General features: G+C 45.3%; 1 long non-coding RNA gene across 1 annotated transcript; it reads left to right on the top strand.

The window, feature by feature from the left end:
* Positions 1–5,026: 5,026 nt before the first annotated feature.
* LOC309446915 lies at positions 5,027–8,109 on the top strand. Its single transcript, XR_014185526.1, has 2 exons — positions 5,027–5,084; positions 6,976–8,109. It is a non-coding gene; the product is annotated as an uncharacterized lncRNA (long non-coding RNA).
* Positions 8,110–13,921: the final 5,812 nt, after the last annotated feature.

The following is a 13,921-nucleotide window of genomic DNA, read 5'->3' as shown; positions in this document are numbered from 1 at the left end:
CATTAGTCTGAGCCTTTGGGTTTGCAGATTCCAGCTTAGCAACCGTGCCATGGAAACCCATTTGCACATTTGTTAAACCAGGGGCAGAAAGCAACCCAGTTGGATTTCTGCCATTTTGAGGTAAACACTTGTTCAGAGTTTGTTACCTTTCCCTTTGTCTGGGAAGGGAAGACTACGGGAAGGAAGTAATAGTTAGGAAGGCTCTTCTCTTTTATTTCTGGCTTCTTTTTCTTGTCAAGTGGGACTTAAAAGGCTTTTGTCACTCCGTGTTTGCTCTGCCTCTCTTTCAACACATCTGTTGTGGAGCTCGCTCCCAGTGCTGTGAGTGGATGTGCAGCACTCATCCCATTGGGCACTATTGTCCCTCTTTTAGTCTTTGCTGAAAAAGCAGCGTTGTCCACTTTACTGAGCACTGGCCATTGGAGAGTGCAGTAAAACACAGCAGCAAACAGAGAGAAATGAAAAAAAATGGGAGTTTGTGTGAGATACCAGGCAAAAAAGGAAGCCTCTTCTTTCCTTCAAGGGTTTGGCAGTGAATATATTTATGAGTGGGTGGGCTGTTTGCAGTTTGGGGTTCTGTGGTCCAGTTGCATGTTCCCATGTTGTAGTTTTGGGGGCTGTTTTGTTTGAGAAACAGAAGTCTGAGAGCCAAAAGTGAGAAAGACATTTCCTCTTTGTGATGAAGAATTACTTGACCAGCCCTAACAACTGCCAGGATAGTAAAACTTGAAAAGCCACCTTCCCCAACCACATAACCCTCTCCAATACAAACCAGTGTACTGCTCCCTTGAGTCCACAACTACCAGACAAAATAGTAATTGGGAACTCGAGAGATGCAGTTCATGTGTGATGTTACTTTTTTACCCCATTATTTTAAGATAAGGCAAAAGAGATGTGTAGTTATTGAGATACAAACTGGTGTATTCACTGTGGTGAAGTGTGGGAACACAAGAGGATCTGGAGGGGGAAGGAGTTTGTTTGTTAATTTGAATATACAGAAAATACAGGTTCAGATATCAGTTAAGGAGATTCTTTGAATACAATACATAAGAATAATGAGGATCCACAACATGCATCCACAACGTCACTCACAAGAAAAAAAACTAGAGGCCTCTCACTTAAGGATACTTACAATAAATAATCACTCGCCTGAATTAGGCAAGGGTTTAATCAAGGATATATCTAGTAAATAATCACTCACTCAAATGAGGCGGCGAGGTGTTCTCAATGCCAAGAAGCCTCCTTAGACGGTGTTCCTGTCTAAGGAAAGGGCTCCAGTTCACAGAACCGCAACTCCGAGAAAAACGCTCAAAGGCGTCTTTGATGGGAACCTCGTTTTATAGTCTGATCAGAGTGGCTGTGGGTATTACAACATAGTCCAGAAGCTTCGCAGCTTCTCTGGGCTCGTCCTTTGTTAAGGACCCTGTCAGTTGACCAAGGGTCCCACCCCTCCTGTCCCATCAGCTGGCAGGTGAAGTCACCCTGCCCTGAGGCAAGGGAGGATGTGACTGACAGCACCGTGGTACCACCCTTAGGTGTGTACTTTGGGACAGGCACAGTAGGGTACAAAAGGTGCTAAAGAGCCATCAATGGTGTCATCGAAGGCTTCAGATCTCAGTGGAATGTGCAACTGCCTCACAACCCACCCTGTGATCACAGTTCTCTGACAGGCTACTTTGGAGTTGTGGTACAGTAATCTCTTGACTCCAAAATAAAAAGGGGGCATTCTGTCGGTGAGTTTGAATGCCCACTGTGGATCATCATACCTTATGTGTAATTTCCCTGCTATACATGATCATTACAAATCAACCTACAATAGAATAGAATAATACAAATTACAACAATTACAGTTATTAACAAGTATTGGAGAAGGCTGATTAGTCATCCTGATAAGGAAAACAAATGCATTGAAAGTTTTTTCACTCTTTAGTCCCCAGTCCAAATAAAGTAAATCTATATCATTGCTAGCACCTCTGATTTACAGGCGGCCCAGTACAAACTCAAACCCTCTTCTATAGCTATTTTAAATACTTTGCACGTTAAGACTTAGAATGGAAACAAAATCCAAATTGCCCTTAACCACTCCTCCATCCCCCATCACTGATAAAACAAGTGAAATTTATCTGACAAACAATTGGTAATTAGTTTCTTATAAATACAGGAGGGGTCTCAACAAAATACTGTTGCATTCAATTAAATTTAATCCAATCCTTGTCTTCCAGCAATTGACCTTCTGGTGGTATCCATGTACCACCTACCCAGCGTGTGTCCTTGTTACTGCTCTGTTGCAGGAGGTGATAGCCAAATAGGCTAAGAAAGTGTTAACTGGAGTGAGACACCTGCTGCTGCTGTCATAGTACTTGCATTTTGTTGTAACTTCTTTAGCTGCTCCCAGGTAACATCACTGGCCTCTTCCTTTGCTCTCTTCTGTTTCTTTGTTGTCCTCTGCTGCAGGGACAGGTGCTGTATCTCTGGCATTAGGTCCTGCATCGTGTTTGTGCAACTCATAGTCAGGTTTAACATATTTTGCAGGAAGCCACTTTGGTCCTGTTGGAATAAGAACACACACATATCCCTTTCCCCAGGTCCTGACTCTTCTTTTTGTCACTTGCTCAAGGCTGCACAAAGTCACGTAAGGCACATAGGCTGCTCGACTCTTGCTCTCTTGTTGGACACGGGCCTCAGGGGCCTATTCAGTTCAGTTCCATATAATGTCCATTAACTTCAAGAAAATCCCTCAAATCTGCCCCACACCTAAATCATAAATATTTCCAATCTCAAACTCCTACCCCTACCCTGTGGTATTTTGCTGTGTTCAGTGGGCTGCTTCCTTGTGCCTAAAGCACTATATAAATGAGATGTGAGACACATTCATTTAGTTTTCAATTCCAATAAGACTAGGAAAGATGTTCTTGAGAATCAGGAGCTCACTTTTTTCTGTGAGCTTAGGAGTGTTTAAACAGAGATCCTTTGCCAAGCTTTTGTGTCAACACATCCCATCACTGTCACCTTTTGATTTTCTTTAGTGCCATGAAAAGCCTTACTGCGAGCTTTGGTGCGCTGTGGAGAGGAGTGGGGCATGTAGGAGTTTGCTCTTGCCCCCGTCACTCCATAGCGCAGTGGAAACACACTCAGACTCACCCTTTGTGTTGCCTTCACGGCTTGTGCATTTGTCTAAAGGCCTTTCCTGAGTATGCAGGTGCCAAGAAAGATGAGAATGTTTAGTTGTGCTGAATTACTTCTATATATGTTTTGTTTTGTTTTGTTTTCAGAAACACAACTAAATAATTTCATGAGTAAAACATACTAGCAATCTAAGAAGAATGAGCGTTGTTCAATGGTAGCATAAATCCATTCTATTCTATGCTGTTTAAGTCCCTGTTCTTCCAAACTCTCCTCCCTTTGGTGTGTTCGTTCTCCCTTCTCTCACCAGTTGGTGGACACCATGGTTCAGGAGTGCAATGGGGCCTTCACCCTTCCAACACCACTAAAGTGTAGGATGAGCTCACTGCAGCACATGAAACCATGCCACAAAGGTGTGATGTGGCAGTATAGCAAAGCTGATTTCCCATCTAGATGCTGCTAGAAAGTGAGGTCCAGCTTCTCCCCTTCAGACTTCAGAATGCAAATTCCAATTGCCTCTGCAGAGCAGCAAAAGAATGAACCATGTGGAAAAAAACACCATGTATTTTTGTGCTGGCTTGGTTCTGTGATCTGACATACCATGGGCTCAGACAAAGACCACTGAAAGAAAGAGATGCAGCAGGAGGATTTGGCTGGAGCTAGTGTGCAGGCTGTCTGTGTTGGCAAGGGTGTACTCTTTCCCTTCCCAGCTCCTAATCTTCTCCTGTAGTGTCCTACCTGACAGAGCAGGGGTCCCTGAAGCATCCCACAGTGGGGTATGTTATAACTGTGACCTTGAAAGAAGCCCTGCCGGTCAAATGCTGCCCCTTGATGTCATGTTTAATGACAGCCTAGAGCAACCAAGGGGTGCATCTGCTCTGTAGCTGTAAGCATGGCTACGATTTTTTTTTTCTTGGGAGTCCTGGTATATGAAAAGCTGATTCACAGCCCCTGCCTCCTTGGTTGCCCTCAGAGGATGGCACACAGTGCTTGTCCAGTCTGCCTGTATCTGGGGTATATTTGAGATCTACCATTACTGAACTCACGGATATTTGATTTGCTTGCTTCAATAACCACTGAACCTCCTCTGAGTCCTAAGGAGCTTTCTCATGTCTGCTGGTAAGGAAGGAGACACTCTCCTCCAAGGGCGGTTCAGCACCTGAAGAAGCTGGGCAATATCCAGCCGTGGAGTTGCTCAGAAAGGCAAGTTGCTCAGGCAGGTGCTGAGCAGCCCCAGGCAAGTTTAGATTCAGCCCAGCTATGAGGAGTGGGGGTTGGACTCAAGACCTGCAGAAGTCACTTCCCATCTGTATTTTTCTGTGAAGCTAAACAGTCACTCATTTGCTCTCACTATCAGTGCAGCTTGTTCATTTTTTTTAACTCAGATCCCATTGTTTCCTTCCTATGTAGTACAACTTGCCAGCATGCTAGCTAATTAATGTGTCTCAAAATATATTACAGAGTAAACCTGCGATATGAAAATAAGCAGAAATATTGCCACTGCAGGTCTGTCAGAGCCTCCTTGCCCTGCTTTACCAGCTCAGCCTTGATGTGGCTGCTCAAATGGCTATGTAGATGAGAAGGGGGAAAGTGAGTCAAAAAACAACAAACTATGCCACTTCTGTCACCTGGATATCTCACATAGAAATCCTTTGTAAAACTAACATTATGTCTCAGATGTGCTTCCCAAGTAAGAAAAACTGCAAACGCAAGCAAGAAAAAACATTCTGGGTAATTCATCACAAAATACTTTGATCTGTTTTCATTACTATGATTCAGCTGTCTTCTAGACAATAAAGACAAGTGTAATATCAGCCACCCCTCAGTTCTGTTGAATGGGGAAGTTTCACAAAACATCTGTGCAAGGTATAAATACAGGTACATGAACTGCATCTCAGAAACAGCAGCACAGGGTGGGAGAAGCACCACCAGCAATCCCCGTCTGAGACGCTGACATCAGGGTGAGATGCACACTTTTCACATGAAAACTTTCAGTGACTTCTTGGGCAGCTACTGTGAAATGCAGTTGAAGAGAAAGAGGTTTAAGAGTTGGGATGAGAGCTGTAAAATGTATGTGAGGATCTGATGTATGTATTTGCAGAAACTTAACGAACCTTTGAGGTGATAAGAAGACAACTGCAGGATAATCACACTTTACAAAGGGAGAGGGTGAAGAGAGCCACTGCTACAAAAGGGGTGAAAGTGAGCATATTTTACAAATATGGATGTAGGATCTTAACGTCGAGTGAGCAAAATTAACTGGCTTATTATGACTTTTTCTATAGACAGAAGGACACTTTTCTAGCACTTAATCAATAAAGTCTGGGTAGTCACAACCTCTATAAATTCAATCATAACTGTGAAAAAATGCTTAAATGTTCTTAATCACCATGCTGGTTTGACTGAAATTGAGTTTATTTTATTAAGCAGCTAGTAATTTTTCTTATTAGTAGCCAGCATGGTCTTTTAGTTTGCATTTACTATGAGAATAATGAGATAACAAGCTATGTTTCTGATGTTTTGCCCAAGAAGAGCTAACTTCTTTCTTTCAGTAGCTAGGATGTGTTTTGGGGTCGGTATGAAGAGAATGTAAGAACTCATTGATAGCTTGACTGTTGTCAGGGAGACCAAAGACTTTTGCAACTGTCCAGCTGAAGCTGCAAAGCATCTGGGAGGAGGCACAGGTGGGACAGAACCTAGACTGACAACCAGGTTGGTCAATTAAATATTCCTTACCATTAACATCATGCTCAGTATATAGGAAGCTTCGGGCTAGTTAGTTCTGTTCTGTTTGACCTTTTGGTTCTGTTCTGTTTGGAGCTCCACATGAGCTCCATTGGAATTTGGCCCTTTGTGGTTTTGGCCTTTTTTTCCCTTTGCCTTTTTGCATATATTAGTGTTTTGTTGTCTTATTAAACTATTCTTATCTCAACCCATGAGTTTTTCCCTTCCTTTCAGTTCTCTCCCCTATGCCACTCAGGGGGTGGGAGGCAGAGAGTGAGCGGCTGTTGTAGTCTTAGTTGCTAGCTGAGGTTAACTACCACAATCACGTAGAGATATATGTTTTTTAAGTGAGACTTAAGTGAGGTGGGTTTTTTTGTGGTGGTGGTGTTTTGTGTGTGTGTTGTGTTTGCTTGTATATTTTGTTTGTTTTTGTTTGTTTGTTTGACTGTGTTGCTTACATCTGTCAATTTTAGTCTGACATTTAATGTTACTTAGGCAGATCCGATCTTCTCCCATCCCTTGCCAGAATGAACTAGAGTAACTGTTTCTTTCCCTCAGATATATTTGCCATTAAATAAGTTAATTCAGTGAGTCTAGAAGTTCAGTTCTGCCTTAGCAGAATTGGTTTTTTCCTCCTATTTACAGGACAAAATGCATTTTCATTTAGAAATTGATTGAATGCCTCTACTTCCTTACTTGTAATATAATGTGGATCATGAAAAGTAGTCCTAACAATAAATTCCAGTTTCTAAAGTAATTCTTAAATGCAGTGTCAATTATAAATTGATTTATCACTAGTTCTATATTTTATTTCATTATTACTAGGATGTACCAATAAGATGTTCAACTAAATGCTCAGATATCCCTTGCGCATATACATAAACCAACACACACAAATAAATAAAAATGGACAATTTTGGTGTACATATCTCATTTTACAGTTTTCTTCCAAATTCAAGTTGCTGCGTCATGCCCTCACTCTTTTCCAGCTGCTTCTATATTTATCCTCTGCTAAAAATGTTTTATTTGTCCTTTTTTTCCTCCCTCTCCAGCATTTTGTGTATGGTGAAAAAAGCCTTCTTACTGGCATTGCTTATTTTCTTTATTTTCTCTTTTCCTCTTCCGTAGGCTGTCATCCAGCTCCTACAGCAAGAAATCTGAACTACAGAAGTCCTCCTGAGATGGGAAAAATCATCATTTATGAACATGCCAACTTCCAGGGTTACTCCAAAGAATTCACCAGTGATGTTGCCAATCTGAAAGATGTAGATTGGAATGATTGTGTCTCCTCAGTGAAAGTAATAGGTCAGCCTTGGGTGGCTTATGAGCACCACAGCTATACAGGCCGCTTCCTTGTATTTGAGGACGGTGAACATAGCTTTGTTGGTCCAGAGATGAATGATAAAATCACATCTCTGCAGTTGATCACTGAAAATCTGCACAATCCCCAAATCACTCTCTATGAACATTCCAACTACCGAGGGAAGAGCAGGGTGATAAGAGAAGCAACCAATCTGGCTAGGGGATATGACAATGACACCACATCTTCTCACAAAGTCCAGAGAGGTGCCTGGCTGTTGTGTGAACACAGCGATGGAAGTGGCTTTCGTTACATTGCACGAGAGCATGAACAACTTCCACATTACAGTGCAATTGGTTTCAATGACAAGCTTTCATTTCTGCGTCCCCTTCTCCCTGGCTGTCGCTGTTAGACTGCAAATCCTGCAATGCTGAGGGAAAATGCAGCCCCAGCAGGAAATTTGAGGCCTAGATCTCTGTCTGTACTTGTATTGCTTTTTTTGCTCTGTGTCACAGAAACAGCGAATGGAAGAGCTCTCTTTCATGCTGCACTGCAGATCTGTATTTCTCAGTCCTACCTTGCACTGTTCTCCATCCCCATAATCCTCATGAACGCAAGAACTATCATATTTAGTCAAATGAAAGAGACTCAAAGATAAAAGAGATGCGAGGAGTGTGTAACCTATTACACCTGCAGCTGACAATCAGATGTCCTGCACTATGTAATGTAAAAACACTGCATGTTGCTTCTGTTGCTAGGTACATAATCAAAATGTGAGTATATAACCAGCATCACTTACTTTGTAATTTGTTTTACAATGCTCTTGCTTTACCGTGTCCTCTGTCATTTTTCGTATTCCACTTTGTGTTGTTGCCATTAAAGAAGCTATTGAAAGGAACAATGGGTCTATTTTATGTATTGTTCGTGGTTTAAAATAGATAAATATTTCTTTTTCATTATGACATATCTCTGTGTATTAAGAGAACAGTTCACAAAGTCACTTGTGAACATTTTTCATGAATCTCTCTTGAGAGGTTTTATTTTCTTCCATTCTCCCTTGCCAGTAACACTGGGCTCAGGCTTGACTCAACCAGACTTAAAGTCTTAGTAAGCATGCCACGTATTGCTGTGATCCTGTCCAAACTTTCACCTGAAGACTTTACTTAATTATCACAAGACTGACAGTATCTCAAGACATTGATCATACTAATGATATAGTCTTGTACTGCCCTAACCCTAACCCGAACCCTAACCCTAACCCTAACCCTAACCCTAACCCTAACCCTAACCCTAACCCTAACCCTAACCCTAACCCTAACCCAAATGGCCCTAATCCTAATCCTAACCCTAACCCTAGCACTAACATTAAACCTAACCCTAACCCTAACCATGACCCTAAATCCTAACCCTAACTTTAAACCTAACCCTAATAATAACTCTACCCCTAAACCCCAACCCTAACCCTAAACCCTAACCCTAAAACTAACCCTAAACCTAAGCCTTACCCTAAACCCTAACCGTAAACCCTAACCCTAACACTAACCCCTTGTCAAGGGTTTAGATTGCGGGGTGACAATAAAACCCTGGCAGATGTATTGTTAACCTACTCTGCCCCCTACTTCCCCCTTTTGCCCCTCCCTCTCCCCCCTTCCCACTAAGGACAGGCAATCGGGAGGGAAAGAAGGACAGAGAGAAGAGAGTTGGAAAAAATTAAAGATGTTTTACTAATGCTACTAGTAAGAATAGAGAAAATAATACAAAATATACAAAACCAATCTTGAAAGTCTCAGCAACTTGCAGAGCCGGCAACCAAAGTCCTGGATCAGACTCTGCAGCCAACCAGAGCTGGATTCAGTCTCTCACTAGGCCTCAGTTCACAGGGATGACTAGCAAGGTCCTCTCCTAATGTCGGTCATAAGCAGAAGGGAAAAGGCAAAAAGGCAAAAGGGACAAGATATCGTGATCTCCCACTTTTATATGAAGTATTCACGTGAATGGAATGTTATACACAGTTGGTCAGTTTCTTGGTCACTTGTTTCTCGTCGCCCCTCTCGCGAGATGTCCATCCATGCTTATCAATAAGTTTGCATTCCATTGCTAGGTTTACCAAAACATGTGTCTGGTTCTCCAGGAAAATGCAGTTAATATGAAGGCTTTAGCTGACAGGCAAATTCACTAAAAGAGAAACTTGTTTTTAACAAAACCAGGACACCCCTGACCCTAACACTAACCCTAACACTAACCCTAAACCCTAACCCTAACCCTAACACTAATCCTAAACCCTAACCCTAACCCTAACCCTAATCTTAACCCTACCCCAACCCTAACCCTAACCCTAAACCTAACTGTAACCCTAAGCCTATCCCTAATGGCCTTAACCCTAACCCTAACCCTAACCCTAACCCCTAACCCTAAACCCTAACTCTAACCCTAAAACTAACCCTAAACCTAAGCCTTACCCTAAACCCTAACCGTAAATCCTAACCCTAACCCTAATCCTAACCCTAACCCTAATGGCCTTAACCCTAACCCTAACCCTAAACCTAAACCCTAATCCTAATCCTAACCCTTAACCTAACCCTCCCTAACCCTAACACTAACCCTAACCCTAACCATAACCCTAATGGCCCTAACCCTAACCTAAACCTAACCCTAACGCTAACCCTAACCACACCCTAAACCTAACCCTAACCCTAACCATAACCCCTGACCCTAACCCTAACCCAAACACTAACCCTAAACCCTAACCCTAACACTATCCTAACCCTAATGGCCTTAACCATAACCCTAACCCTAAACCTAACCCTAAACCCTACCCCTAAAACCTAACCTTCACCCCAACCCTAACCATAACCTGAAACCTAACCCTGACCCTGACCCTGACCCTAACCCTGAACCTAACGGCCCTAACCATAAACCTGCCCACCAGGTGCAGGGAGGAACAATCAGCTTGTGTAGCGGGTGAGTCCCACCCACACTGTGCAGGAGCAGCGGGTGTGGTAGCTTGTGCAGCAGGGTGCAGAGAGCACTTGTTGCTTGTCAGCCCCTCTAACTTATTGCCAGCATCCCAGACTGCTGACGACCATTGTCGCCTCCAGGAGGAGAGCTTGTCTCAAACAGACGGTGGCAACGCAGACTGAGGTTCTGTCCTGAACGGTGGCTGTTCAGTTCTCCGGCTGCAGGGAGTGCCAGAGTCTGCTGCTGCCGGGGGAGGGAGGCCAGCACTCCACCTGTGTGAGGTGTGAGCAGGTGCAAGATCTGCTCGACATGGTTGTGAAACTTAAGGAGGAGGTTGAGACACTGAGGATCATCAGGGAGTGCGAAAGGGAGATCGACTGGTGGAGTAACACCCTGACGTGCCAGTCGGAAAGGTCCCAGGGAGGTCCCCCCCAAAAAGGAGATGGACCTCCTGCCCTCTCGGCCAGAGGTGGAAGTCCTGAGACGGCCCCACCCTTGTTGTTCTTGGGCAGAGGTAGGGGACCGAAAAGACGACGAGGGTCAGAAGCGTATTCCGGTTCGGCGTCGCGGGCAGCCCCCCTCCCTGCCTGCTTTGTCTCCCCAGGTGCCCCTCCGTAATAGGTTTGAGGCCCTGGATCTTGAAGAAGAGGTAGTTGAGGAGGTGGTGCCAAGCCTGCCTACAAGATCACATAGGAAGAGGCGGTTGACTTCACAACTTAAGACTGCCTCTGATAAGAAAGAAAGAAGGGTGATTGTAATAGGAAATTCCCTTCTGAAAGGAACAGAGGGCCCAATATGCAGAGTTGACCCTCATCTTAGGGAAGTTTGTAGTCTACCTGGAGCCCGGATCAAGGATATCACTAGAGAGCTCCCCAAACTGGTGCACCCGACAGACTACTACCCGCTACTGGTCTTCCAGACAGATGGGGAGGAAGCTGCTTCCCGTAGTCTGAGGGGGATGAAGAATGATTTCAAGGTCTTGCGAAGGATGGTGAAAGACTCAGGGGCTCAAGTGATCTTCTCTTCACTCCTTCCATCTTCAAGTGATGATGTGGGATGGAATAGGAAAATTCACTCTCTAAATGGTTGGCTCCAAGACTGGTGCTACAGGCAGGGCTTTGGATTTTTTGATAATGGTTGGTTTTATAAGACTCCAGTCCGGACACTGTCACGTGGGAAAGGTTTATCTCGTAGGGGCAAAAGGATGCTGGGGCAGGAATTAGCTGGGCTCATTTGGAGAGCTTTAAACTAGGCTCAAAGGGGGATGGGGTTGTATCTGGGCTTGTCCCAGTGGGGCAGCATTCTAAAACTGATGAGGACCAGGTGGCCTCCTGTGCCCCTAGGGAGAAACTGGTGTGCTCTGCTCGCTCCCTGAAATGCCTGTACGCCAAGGCGCGCAGCATGGGGAATAAGCAGGAGTAGTTAGAATCCTATGTTCAGCCAGGAGATTATGATCTGGTGGCAATTACAGAAACATGGTGGGACAGTTCACATGACTGGAATGTGGTCATGGATGGCTATGCCCTTTTCAGGAAAGACAGGCTGGCCAGGCGTGGTGGTGGAGTTGCTCTCTATGTGAGAGAGCAACTACAATGTACTAAATTCTGCCCAGGAGGGGATGACGAGCGAATTGAGAGTGTATGGGTCAGGATCAAGGGGCAGGCTGGCAGGGCTGACACTGTTGTGGGCGTCTGTTACAGGCCACCAGATCAGGCTGAGGAAGTTGATGAGGGCTTCTATGGGCAGCTGAGAGTGGCCTCACAGTCACAGGCCATGGTTGTTGTGGGTGATTTTAACTTCCCTGATGTTTGCTGGAAGGACCATTCAGCCAACCAGCCACAGTCCAGGAGGTTCCTCCAGTGCATTGACGATAACTTCCTCATGCAGATGGTGGAGGACCTGACTAGGAGAGGTGCACTGCTGGATCTCATCCTCACTAACAAGGAGCGTCTGGTCGAAGCAGTAAAGGTTGAGGGCTGCCTGGGTTGCAGTGACCACGAGATGGTGGAGTTCAGCATCTCGTGTGGCAGGAACAGAATAGCAAGTAGAATTGCAACCCTGGACTTTAGCAGGGCTAACTTTGGCCTTTTCAAGCAATTGCTGGGGGAAATCCCATGGGCAAGGCTGCTTGAAGGAAAAGGGGCCCAAGATAGCTGGGTGGCATTCAGAGATTGCTTCTTCCACGCTCAGGATCAGAGCATCCCCACACGTAGGAAGTAAAGGAAGAGAGCCAGGAGGCCTGCGTGGTTGAATAGGGATCTGTTGGGTATGCTCAAGCAGAAGAGGAGAGTTTACAGGTCATGGAAGCAGGGGCTGGCCACTTGGGAGGAGTATAAGGCTGCTGTTAGAGGATGTGGGAAGGCAGCTAGGATAGCCAAGGCCTCCTTAGAATTACAGCTGGCGAGAGGGGTCAAGGACAGCAAAAAGAACTTTTTCAAATACATAGCAGATAAAACTAATACCAGAGGCAATGTAGGCCCACTGATGAATGGGGTGGGTGCCCTGGTGGCAGAAGATACAGAGAAGGCAGAATTACTGAACGCCTTCTTTGTCTCTGTCTCCTCTGCCGGAGGCTGTCCTGGGGAGCCCTGTACCCCTGAGACCCTGGATGAAGCCAGGTCAATGGAGGAGTTTGCTTTAGTCGATGAGGACTGGGTTAGGGAGCAATTAAATAGTCTGGATATCCATAAATCCATGGGTCCAGATGGGATGCATCCGCGGGTGCTGAGGGAGCTGGCTGAAGTCATTGCTGGACCGCTCTCCATCATCTTTGCCAAGTCTTGGGAAACGGGAGAGGTGCCCGAGGATTGGAGGAAGGCAAATGTCACTCCAGTCTTCAAAAAGGGCAAGAAGGAGGACCCGGGTAATTATAGACCGGTCAGCCTCACCTCTGTCCCTGGGAAAGTAATGGAACAGCTTATCCTTGGTGCCATCTCAAGGCATATCAAGGATAAGAGGGTTATTAGGGGCAGTCAGCATGGCTTTACCAAGGGTAGGTCATGCTTGACCAACCTCATAGCCTTTTATGAGAATGTAACAAGGTGGATGGATGATGGCAGAGCGGTGGATGTGGTCTACCTTGACTTCAGTAAAGCCTTTGACACAGTCTCCCACAGCATCCTCACAGCTAAGTTGAGGAGGTGTGGTCTAGACAATAGAGTAGTGAGGTGGGTTGCAAACTGGCTTAGGGAGAGAAGCCAGAGAGTGGTAGTCAATGGTGCGGAGTCTAGCTGGGGGCCAGTATCTAGTGGAGTGCCTCAGGGGTCAGTGCTGGGGCCAATATTATTCAATATATTCATTAACGATTTGGACGAGGGAATTGAGTGTACTATCAGCAAGTTTGCTGATGACACTAAGCTGGGAGGAGTGGCTGACACGCCAGAAGGCTGTGCTGCCATCCAGCGGGACCTGGACAGGCTGGAGGGTTGGGCGGGGAATAACCTAATGAAATTTAACAAGGGCAAGTGTAGAGTCCTGCATCTGGGCAGGAACAACCCCAGGTTCCAGTATAGGTTGGGAGATTACATATTAGAGAGCAGTGTAGGGGAAAGGGACCTGGGGGTCCTGGTGGACAGCAGGATGACCATGAGCCAACACTGTGCCCTTGTGGCCAGGAGGGCCAATGGCATCCTGGGGTGTATTAGAAGGGGGGTGGTTAGTAGATCGAGAGAGGTCCTTCTTCCCCTCTACTCCGCCCTGGTGAGACCACATCTGGAATATTGTGTCCAGTTCTGGGCCCCTCAGTTCAAGAAGGACAGGGAACTGCTGGAGAGGGTCCAGTGTAGGGCAACGAAGATGATTAAGGGAGTGGAGCAC

The sequence above is a fragment of the Streptopelia decaocto genome (assembly GCF_964273445.1).
Source record: "Streptopelia decaocto genome assembly, chromosome: 1".
Classification (NCBI taxonomy): Eukaryota; Metazoa; Chordata; class Aves; order Columbiformes; family Columbidae; genus Streptopelia; species Streptopelia decaocto.
This window is presented reverse-complemented; position numbering and strand designations above follow the sequence as displayed.